An 8,198-nucleotide genomic window follows, 5' to 3' on the forward strand; every position below is an offset into this window, starting at 1 on the left:
AAAGAGACACGCCCCTCCTTCCGGGTGTCTCGCCGATTAAAAGGCGAGCAGATAAACACAAGGACCTTGCAAAACGTCTACTCCACGCACAGCCTCCCAATGCGCACCTTCTAGGGATGGGACCTGCCCCGGACTCTGGGTTGTGCTCACCCGACACAACTGCTTGCGTCTGACCTCCAGCGCCCGAAGAAACGCCATCCGCACCCCAGGAGCGCAGAGCGAGAACAGCCAAGGACCTAATTTTAAAGGGAGGGTAGAAGCAGCTCTTGCAAAATTCAGATAAAACCTCTTTAATAAACAAGCTATCGCCTCAGGTGGGTGGCAGCCGGCGTCCCTCTGGGCAGTCGCTTCTTGGTCTACAAAATGTTTATAAACCCGAAAAGCGGGAGGAAGGAATCGGGAAGAGGAGAAACTAGAACTGAACAAGCCCAAGGACTCGTGGGGAGGAATATACTTCAAAGTCCCTACTGTGGGAAGAAGTAAGGAGAGCGCCTTCTTCGGGTGGGGTGTTTAGCGAGTGGATCGAACCGCTGTGGAGGCTGAGGTGCTGGAGACACGAAGGTAAATGAGACACAGGCGCACCCTCTCCCTGAGCAGATTAGTGTCCACGGGCAGGAAGTGCCTGACACACCCTAAAACAAAACCCACCCGGGAAGTCGGGGAAAACGCTTGCTTCTGGCCGTCTCGCCACACGGATAAGAGGGAAAGCTGAAACACGAGTCGGAATGGACATTTCTGATCGGCACGAGAAGCGATGGTGCTACTCTGCAGAAAGACCTTCTAGACACAGAATGTACCATGTAGTGCAGCCTATGGGTCCGGGCTACAGAAAATGAAGTGGTTTGTTGGCGTGTGAACACAAAAAACCACAAAGGCCCTGCGGTGGGGCTGCCCTCAATATGGGGCAACCCCTGGCTGTGTGAGCTGCTGAGCCCAGGAGAGAAGCTGCTTGGACTAGTTGGAAAGCTGCTTGGAAGCGACCCCTGGCTGTGTGAGCTGCTGAGCCCAGGACAGAAGCTGCTTGGACTAGTTGGAAAGAATGTGCCTGGGCCTCATGGCCACGGATCGGCATTTTAGGCGTTTCTCAAAACAAGAAAACAAAGCTGGCAATTTCTTCCTTGTCCCTTTAATGGCCTGTGAAGGTCCTGCGGTAGATTCCTAAGACCTGTGTGGGTGTGCCGCCCCCTGGGATATGGGATGGACACGATGCACCCTCTCACCCAAGACGAGCCCAGATGTAGCAAACGATCCCAGGGAATCGAAGGCGCTGCCGCAGCCAAAGAATCCCCCACATTTGGGTTTCTTCCTCCTGTCACTAGCCTGGTTGTAGTGATAATAAGAAACAATCACTCCGGTAAATCAGGCGTAAAGCTGCCACGGACGCACGCTCTTTCCATCCAGGCTGCTGAGTCATAGCCTTGATACTGTCTATTAGGAGGAAAGTCGCACCCACGCCTGAAGCTGAGGTTCCAGTCAAACCAGTTGTCCTCGTCTCTCTCTTCTCCAAGGGTTATATGATGTGGGCTCCTGACCACGCAGTTTGGAGAGACCCGAGTCAGACAGGTCTAGGCCAGGTCCAGTGGATTCAACCAGGCTCTATTTTAAGCCATTTTACATTCCCATCAATGTAAAATAAAGACTTAAAGCAACCACATACAGTAAGAAAATTCAAGTAAATATGCCAGTATATGTTATGTTAAACATAAAGTTCCTAGAAATACCCTAGATTGGAGCACTCCGAACTGTAAAGATCTCAGCTCTACCCCACATTGGTCTATAGCAGTGGTTCTCAACCTTGGCTGCACATTAGAATCACCTGGGAATCTTTTTAAAATCCTGATTTCTGGGCCTCATCCTCTGGAAATTCTGTTTTTTTGTTACTTTGTTATGGCCCCACCCCATAACAAAGAAACAGAATTTCCGGAGGATGGGGCCCAGAAATCAGGAGTTTAAAAAAGATTCCCAGGTGATTCTAATGTGCAGCCAAGGTTGAGAACCACTGGTCTATAGAGTCAGTGCATTTTTAGTAACAATACCATCAGGTGTCTTTTTTTTGGAATTGATAAATTGACTAAAATATAATATTAAAGTGAAAAGGGCCAAAGTAGCCCAAATTATTTTTAAAAAGGAAAGCAAAATTAGAGGACCTACTTTACCAAACACTAAAGACATAAATGTAGTATAATTAAGACAATGGTACATGGTCCATGGGCAGACAATGCCACTAAATAGAATGCAGACGGAGACCCCTACACTCTATGCCCTAACTTATGACCAAGAGAGCACTTCAGAAATAGTGAGAATGAATAGTCTTTGCATAAACTGTGAATATAATGGGCAGGGGAATGTTCAAATGAGTATAGCCAGGGGAGAAAATTAAATTGACCCCTTTGACATTATCCACAAAGCCACTTCCAGATAGTCTGTGGATCTGAATGTAGAAGTTAAACAAATAGAAAGATAGATAAATAAAACTTCTAGAAACAACACGGGAATCTCTTCATGACTTTGAAGTAGGGAAATATTTTCTAGTGTGTCTAAGGGTCTCCTTTCCATCTGGATCATCAAATCCTGCAGTCCTGAGAATGTTTCGTGTATTTTTAAAAATAAAACCCCCCTCTAGGTTTTCTCCTGTCTCCTTCTGGAACTGCCAGCCATCAGAAGACACTGAATTGAATCTCCTGAACGATCATCACCTTTCTTTACGCTTCTTTTTTCCGCCTTTGATGTGTTCCCAGGCTGTTGGGTAAGAGGGGGGAGAGGCAGGGAACTGTACTCTGTGGGGACTGCTCTGAGCCGCAGCTTAGCATAAACATAAAGTAGGGCTCCAGACGTAGTCGGCAGGATTCGAACCTGCGCGGGGAAACCCCAATGGATTTCTAGTCCATCGCCTTAACCACTCGGCCACGACTACAGGTGCAGAGCACGGGAGCCAGAAAGATGTTCTCAAATTATGACGGGGAGTACGCTAGTGAGCCGGTAAGATTGATGACAAGTGTTAGCAAGTCGAGTAAATTCCTCGGGGGAATAAGGTGTGTGGGGGGAGTCACGCTCTCCGACATCAGGGCCACGGGCTGAGCGCACAGGTGCGCGCTGGACCGGTATCTTTGTTCCGAGCGAAGTCAGGTCGGTTCCTCCACCAGCGCCTGACGCCTCGCGGGTGAACTGGGCCCCGATGGGTGCTGGACTCTCCGAAACGGAGCCGAATTCACTGAGCACCGAAGTGGTTTCAGGCGGGACGGGACCAACCCTTCTGCTAGGACTCGCAAGAGGCCGGGCCCTGGCTGAGCGGCGCTGCGCGTTCTGGGCTCCAGGGAAGGACGTGCTCCCTCGGATTCCAGCGCCCAAGGAGGAGGGAGGGAGAGATGATGCTGAAAACCGTGCCTGGATCCCCACCTGCACCCCAGGCACCGGGCTCACACCGAGTGAGTGTGTTCATCTGATTGCGTCTGGGAAAAGGCTTTGCAAATGTCAACACGATTTCACTTTCCAGACGTGCCAAGAAGAAACTGGAAGGTATTGCCGGTCCCTGAGTTTCATTTCCTGTGAGACGCTAGCTGCTTTCTAAAAAATTAGACTGCCTGGTTTAATTCTGGGCTCATTTTCTCCAAATTTAACCACAGAGCACAATCCTCACTCCCCCTTTTACGTTTGTACCTCACAGTTCTTTCCTCAGAACTCCCAGATGGTGAACAGTAATAATTCAGAACAATATGGTTCGAGGATGCAAAGATAGGCCCCATTTCATGACCAATAAACTGTTAATGGGTGAGAGGCCAGAGTTAGTGAACATGCGGCATCTTGAGAAAGCCGAGATAATTGCTTGTACTTAATACATTATATTTAACCAGAAGTAACAAAGTTTTGCAGGGGGAATCCTAATTAAAAATAAAACAAGTTCCTTGTGTCTGTATCCAGAAAAGAACTGTTCTCTGACTGATAAGGAGAAGAACTATTGTCATGGGAAGTCAGAGCACATCACTCACCCCGTGATTCATAGATTCAGAGCATTTCTTATGTGCTTTTCCATTGGCAGTCTTGGGAAAATTCGAAACCATTTACTTTAAAAGATTTTCCAACATATTTTAAATCTTTATTTTCTGCCTGTTCCTGTAAGAATATATTTTGGGCAGACCTCAGTCATGACAGCTCCTAAAACATGTTTTTTTTTTTAAAGTTGCAACTTTTTGTTATGAATATAAAAGACCATAAAATAGTTATTTACCAAAGTATGCATGCAAAGTAAATTCTAAGGTCTAATTAAATGTCAGCAGATGAGAGGGGTAGAGAAGCCTCATGGATTCTGCAAACCTCTAACCAGCATCAACTATCCAAGAACAAACCCAAGGCTCATGATTGTGAAAGGCGTTGGGAAAGACAGTTGCCGAGTCAAGGAAAAGTTGCTGAGGCAAAGTTCAACATCAAAGCCCTTGAGTCTACATTTAGAGAATTAATTTCTCTTGTGCCAAGTAAAATAAATGTTCTCTTTGATTAGAAAAACTTGGGTGGTGACGACTCACACTGGGTGAAGGGCAAAGTGGAAACAAACTGTTTTTGCAGACAGTCGGTTCAGAGCTCGGGTTTTGTCCTGCGAGTTTCAGGATTATTTTCTTTTCTGGGTGCTACGTGGACTGGAGTGGCCGAGGCCGGAGACGTTCCGTTCAGTACTGTCGTTCCACTCTGGGATGAGAGGTTTGCCGCCCTGGGGTGAGGGGTGTGGGTGAGGGGGGCTTCCTGTCCGCGTTATTACGCTCTGGGATGTGAGGGTTTCCGGCTGAGCCTAGGACTTTATAGTGAGACGGACTCTGTTGACTTTTCCGGCCAGATAATTCTTGGCTGCAAAGGCTGTCTGTCCTGTGCATTGCAGACCTTTTAGCAGCACCTCCTCGTCTTCCCACCGGATGCCAGCACTGGCCTAAGGTCCGATACGGGTGGTAGTGGGAGGAGGGTAAGTCTGCTGAGTATCTTACCAACGCCCTCCGCATTTGAATCAATCAGACAAATTGCGGTGAACAGAGCGAGAACAAAGCATCGTGTCAGAGTAACCGGAGGACTGGGTGATTGGGTTACTAAGGAAGATACCGCGAGTGAGCAAAACGTCCACGTGTCAGAAGTGGGATTCGAACCCACGCCTCCATGCGGAGACCAGAACCCCCAGGGCCGGGAAGCAGAGCTTGAGTCTGGCGCCTTAGACCACTCGGCCATCCTGACACACCGGAGTGAGGGTCTCAAAATGTGAAATTATAGACTCGGACAGTCAACGGTCAACGCCCAGCTGCATCCTAGAAGAGGGTGGGGAATTATTTCTGGAATTTGTCCGACCTGGATGGACTCTGAACTCACCGAGAAATGGAAGACAGGAGAGTAGGCCTGTCCGTGAGGACCTGGATAATGTCAACAGTCCCAAGACAGGGTGTTGGGCCCAGAGCAGCCCCGGCCCAGGCCCCTTGGCCCGACCCCACCTGTGACCCGGACTCCAGGGTCACTGTGGTCTTTGTAACCCAATCCTGGTCCGGCAGGTCCAGCTCGATGCTGCTCCAGGATCAGGGGAGACTCAGTGAATAACTGGGCGACCCCCTGATCTGGACGAGAGGGTCCCATCCCTTGTTCTCGACCCACCTAGACTGTGAGGTCCGACAGTCAAGGGTCCTTCGGAGGAGTTCCTGCCCCAGCCCGAGTCTCCCCGTGGACTCGCCAGAAACCATGGCGCTTCCCCCAGATTCCTGACCAACAAGCCTGCGAGGGAGGACAAGTGCGGTTGGGTCTCCGTACCCGTCTCTGCACGTTGTGGTTGCTGCTTTTGAGAGCTCCGACTTCAAACGGCCCCTTTACCTGTGAATCGCGGCCGTTTTCTGGTGTCTTTGCCAGGGCTCCCGAGACCAGAGCTCCTCTGTCCGGACTCGACCAGGCGGGTGGAGAGGGAAGCCGGCCTGGTCCTCAGACCCGATCCACCTCCCTCCTCACTTCCCTCCCCCACCCCCAGCCCCGCTCCCGCCACTGCCCCATCCTAGCCAAACCCTCACAACTGAGGGGGATGGCCAGACTCTCAGCGCAGGAATTTTTTGTCCACAGCCCAGAAAATCGGAAAGGGACTGGAAGTAGAATGTCACATTTTCTACAAAGCACCAAAAACCTGAAGAATTGCACAAATGATCTACTTTAAGGAGTGAGAGGGGGCGGTAGCCGAGGCTTCATAGCTCAGGGGTTAGAGCACTGGTCTCGTAAACCAGGGGTCGTGAGTTCGAATCTCACTGGAGCCTGTGGGCCTTGGTTTTTGTGGGCAATGTTTCCTTGAAATGAATTCTCTGACAAAAGTAGGAAATTCTAAAGCTGACATTCTTCAAAACCATGTCACAAACTGCTGTGTCATCTGAAGCCAACGATACCTGACAACCCAGCACACTCACATTGTACAGCATCCTGTTTGAAATTTGACTGTAAGTTGACACTAAAGACACTCACAGGCAACTCAGCTCCATCAAACTCGGCCCGAGCAGCGTCCTTCTGCTGGCCATGTAGGGCTCTCGGTGTTTCCCGGAGTCTTCAGGGTTCTTTATGCTTCACGACCTCACCGACGCTGCTCTCTGCTCGAAATATGCCCCCGTCCTTCTGGCGAAGTCCTACTGGTCATTCGAAGTCAGCTCGTGTTTCACTTCACCCCGTCTAGGTAAGAACACCATTTGTTCACCGATATGTTTTAGCCGATATTGCATAACTAATAAAGAATCGATGCACCTTTTTCTTACTAAAATGACGCTTCATAGTAGGATCCAAACTTTTTTTATGACTGAATCACCACAAGCCAGTCGGAAGTCAAATATATGTGATGAATATGTTTTTTTGAAAAATGAGTGAATGCTCCTGTCAGCACAGAACCGGCTCAGACTGGCCCTATCCTGTCTCTGACAAAACACTGAGTATTTTTCAGAGACAGAACCAAACTGCAAGCCATGCAGCCAAAGGGTGTGCAGAGCAGAAAATAGTGCAAATTAAGCCCCTGGGCGTCCAGAACCTGACCGCAGGCGGCGAAGGTGCGCTGTCCAGGAAGGCCTGGTGCTGAAACCCATTACATCTCGCCAGGAGCCCTGGATCGGAAAGGCAGGTATCAGCTTGTCTCCTTGACAGTCGATTTCAAAATAAAGCTGTCTTTTCAGAGCCAGGTGCCGTAGACCGGCTGTTGTGCCCATCGGGCAGTGGACCTTGCTCGGTCCCGCACATTTCCGGGCCTGCCTGCGCTCCACGGCAAGATGAGGCATCAGGAAGCTATTTAATCCGGGGTCATAAGAAAGCAACCTGGAAACTAGAGCCGTCTCTGTCATGCTTACTGTGTTGCTGTCTACAGTAGTTGCAGTTCATCCACTGACTTTCAGGAGTGTGATTTTAACTCCTGTTGATAAAAAGCTGCCAATTCCAGGGTCTTGTGTTCAGTGATGTTAAAAAAAAAAAGCAACACAGGATTTCCAGTTCCTCAGGTAAGGAGCTTGGAAATAGCCTGTCCACCCTGGACAATAATCAAAACGCTGAACAGGCTGAAAACATAATCCACTGCTGAAGCCATAAGAGAGGGGAGTCACAGAGAAGCCCGGCCCCCCGCCTGGAGACAGCGGAGCACGGGAGTCCTGGGCTTGCCCAAGCCGAGACCCCAGGCTCAGTTAGTCCCTTCGCTGTGCGGTTCTGCTCACGGACAGGAGTTACTCCGTAAACCAGGAGGCGCACGTCTCACGTGTGTGTGGTTGGGGAGCGGCAGGGTCCCCAGGTCAGAAACGAACAAGACAGCAAACCAACGCACACACCAAACTGACCTTCATGATGAGAGGCCCAGGGAGGAAGCGAGGACGTTGGGGAGGCATTTTGTCCAGAGGCAGACCCTCCGCCATGAGCCTCTAGAGGAGCCCAGACAGGTGGCGGGGGTGGGTGTGCGGGGTGGAGCGGCACCGCCTTTCCCTGTGCGGTAAGGCGCGAGGGGTCACTGCTCTGGCCGTTTTCCCGCAGGAGATGCCGGACCGCCTGGCTCTGACTTCGAAGGCGGTTTTCCCGGGGGCTCGGGAGGATTCGGGGGCTCGGGAGGATTCGGGCTCCGGAGGACTTGGGCGCTGGGAGCGCGGCAGGGCAGGGCGGCCCGGAGGCGAGGGCGGCGCGCTCCGTCTCTCGCTCCGGACCCCGGGGAAAGGTTGCTTCTCGGAGGTTTAGAGGAAGCA

At 50.6% G+C, this 8,198-nt stretch overlaps 3 non-coding genes across 3 annotated transcripts; 1 reads left to right on the top strand and 2 right to left on the bottom strand.

The window, feature by feature from the left end:
- Window positions 1-2,832: 2,832 nt before the first annotated feature.
- TRNAS-AGA lies at window positions 2,833-2,914 on the bottom strand. Its single transcript has one exon. It is a non-coding gene; the product is annotated as a tRNA-Ser (tRNA).
- A 2,191-nt stretch (window positions 2,915-5,105) lies between these two features.
- Window positions 5,106-5,211, bottom strand: TRNAL-CAA. Its single transcript has 2 exons — window positions 5,174-5,211; window positions 5,106-5,151 (listed from the first exon to the last, which is right to left on the bottom strand). It is a non-coding gene; the product is annotated as a tRNA-Leu (tRNA).
- A 976-nt stretch (window positions 5,212-6,187) lies between these two features.
- Window positions 6,188-6,260, top strand: TRNAT-CGU. The gene has a single exon. It is a non-coding gene; the product is annotated as a tRNA-Thr (tRNA).
- The last annotated feature ends 1,938 nt before the right edge of the window (window positions 6,261-8,198 follow it).

The sequence above is a fragment of the Myotis davidii genome, unplaced genomic scaffold (assembly GCF_000327345.1).
Source record: "Myotis davidii unplaced genomic scaffold, ASM32734v1 scaffold1521, whole genome shotgun sequence".
Classification (NCBI taxonomy): Eukaryota; Metazoa; Chordata; class Mammalia; order Chiroptera; family Vespertilionidae; genus Myotis; species Myotis davidii.